Source organism: Pinus tabuliformis, chromosome X, assembly GCF_031772625.1.
Source record: "Pinus tabuliformis cultivar Carrire ecotype Pingquan chromosome X, CPIR1, whole genome shotgun sequence".
Classification (NCBI taxonomy): domain Eukaryota; kingdom Viridiplantae; phylum Streptophyta; class Pinopsida; order Pinales; family Pinaceae; genus Pinus; species Pinus tabuliformis.
The window spans coordinates 1,250,767,094-1,250,769,869 of record NC_142308.1 but is presented as its reverse complement, the minus strand read 5'-3'; the positions used below and the strand labels follow the sequence as shown (position 1 = coordinate 1,250,769,869).

At 35.6% G+C, this 2,776-nt stretch overlaps 1 long non-coding RNA gene across 1 annotated transcript; it reads right to left on the bottom strand.

Annotated features, from left to right (window-relative positions):
- Positions 1 to 296: 296 nt before the first annotated feature.
- Positions 297 to 1,782, bottom strand: LOC149144511 (uncharacterized). The gene is made up of 2 exons (XR_016264676.1): positions 1,600 to 1,782; positions 297 to 1,417 (listed from the first exon to the last, which is right to left on the bottom strand). It is a non-coding gene; the product is annotated as an uncharacterized LOC149144511 (long non-coding RNA).
- Between the last annotated feature and the right edge of the window lie 994 nt (positions 1,783 to 2,776).

Below are 2,776 nucleotides of genomic sequence, written 5' to 3'. Positions count from 1 at the left end.
CCCACACATATCATTGTTGGTATATAATATCAAAACCTCTATCTTATGCCCAATAAAATCAGTATCAAATAAATAAAAATGTGTAGTGCTTCCTTTAAACCAAAATTTGAATTTGAAGCCATGTAAACGTTGTATTTAAAATTCGGAGGTAGATTCCACATATCAAAAAATTGGGGGCTCTGAACCTTACCAGCCCATAAATTCTTTTTTTTTTTTTCAGAAAGAAAAAGCTGATTATATTTATATGAGGGATATAAAGATCAAAATTTACATCATGTGTACTCCCATTTAAGAGAGCATGGGTGCATCCAGTGAAAAATCAGGGAGGAAATGACTGATACATTTACCAAAACATAACTTCAACATATGAGAACCAGAAAGCATATGGTGTACAGTGAACATCGTGAATCCCATCCAAAAATCAAGAAAAACATCCACATAAAGATCATAGACTCGTCCAAGAAAACCTGTTATGAGTAAGAGCAAAGAAAACTAGAAGTCCGGCATATTGAACTCATATACAAACTAGAAGTCCGGCATATTGAACTCCTGTATATGATAGCTAATTCCTTCACAAAGGACCTGCAAAAAACAAGAACCAGTAGTCTCCTGTAGCCCTGCTTTAGACAGAGAATCAGCCATATAATTTTTGTTTCTGCGAATGTGATGAATAGTGCTGCCATCCATGGAATCCCAGTAGTATCTAATCCTGCCCATCCAGCCATTCAAGTGAGCTGCAGTGATATGGATCTTACCAGAGGTGCAATCAACCATAACTTTCGAATCCCCATAGATCGAAACATGTTGTAGATTAAGGAAGAGACAAAAGTATAATAATCCTGCGAGAGCCATGGCCTCCGCTTTACTATTAGATCCATTACCCCCGTTCCAGTGAAAGGAGAACTGAGTGCTTTCATCAACCATGATCAGGACACCACATCCACATAAGCCTTGCTGTTCTGCACCGTCGAAAAACGCTTGGGAAGGGAGAGTTTTCGAAAGATTGGGGAGAGGGAACATCTCTTCTTTGGAAATTGACTTTCAGTGGAAGGGCTTCATAAGAAGCAACTATTTTAACAAAGATATCTGTGCTGTCCAATTTAGAATCGTTAAAAATTACAGAGTTTCGCCATTTCCAGATGTGCCACAGGGAGGAAATCAATAACCTTCGCCAATTTAATTTCTGTGCGCTGCACCAGAGGAGCGTATCTAAAATTGTAGGATAAGACTTGAGCTTGAATCCATAGCTTTTCTTTAGGAACTGCCAGATTTGTTGAGAGCGATGGCATCTAATGAACAGGTGGTCATTATTTTCTCCATCAGATCTGCGCAGGGGACATATACCTGGACCTATCCACCCGCGCTTCCTCAAATTCTCCCAGGTCAGAATTCTACCAGCCCATAAATTCTATTAAATCTAAACAAAAGTAAAAATAAATATCATGTTCAATTGGATTACAAAACTATCCACACATGTGCCAAATCAAGGAAAATTCCATAGGACCATAAAAACTACCCTGTTCAGTCACAAATTCCACACAACCATCAAAACCATCGATGCATATACCAAATCAATATCTTTAGACACAGAATCCATACCGATCATGAAACAAGAGGCACCTAAAAAATGGTATTCTATGCCCATCTCGGACGTGATCTGCCGCCATCCTTGCCTCTCAAGTCCTAGATTTCACAAGGAGTTGCAGTCTGAAACTACAATGATCACAACAAAAATAAAATACTTGATATCATTACGCAGCGAAAAAAATAGGGCAAAGAATGAGTAGGGTAAATAAAATAATAAAGGATAGGTCGCATGAAAGTAAAAGATGGAAGTGGAGTGGCATGTAAGAGTCTCATTACAAGCTATGATTTGAAACCATAAAGAATGAAACGAAAGAAATTACAATAGGCATGGGAGGAGGTGAGGGAATGGAGGTGTCTGGTTGTTATGAGTTTTGTAACTGAGAAACTTTTTACAAATCCCTAATGAAATTTTTTCATATAACTAACAATATTCTAGATTCATTAAAACTTCAACCATATATATATTAGTTGAAAAAATTTCTAACGCCCAATTTCAATATAAACCACACTTATAGACATTATTAAAAATTAAAATAATTAGTTGAAAAACATATTAGAGAGCATCATTTCATTTCAATTCGCACCCTGCGTTAGGAATAACTGCCATTGAACTTTAGATCGAGGCTTGATTAGATATGGATAGGCTTGGGAGAAAATCTACTCCGACTATGATAGCTATGGCTTCAATTTTGTTTTTATTTAGCTCTGTTATGGATGCTTGGGGAGGATTCTAAGTTGATGTGAAGAAAAGTGTGAGTTATCAAGCACCATAGATAATAACTATAACTATATATATTTCAAGTGTGTAAAACTTCCACTGCTATAATGTTTTAGTTGTTTCATCTAAGTATTGAAGAGCTTGCCACCTTGACACGCTGATCCGTTCCATGATGAACCATCCCACACATTTAACGAGTAGAACGTACATATTTTTTTAAATTTATATTTCAAAAACTTTATAATTAATATTTATTTAAAAAGGTCATAAAGATATAACACATTCAACTGGAAAACTTTGAAATTTTCTTTTAATTTTATATCCAAAAATTATTTTACAATTTGTAAAACAACGATTCTTGCTACAACGATTCTTGCATTTAATGGGTTATTAGTCAAGAAATGTTACTTATTCTTTTCTTTTTTTAATAGAAACACCTTCTTTGAATCGGCCCATCTGCTTCATGAAAAT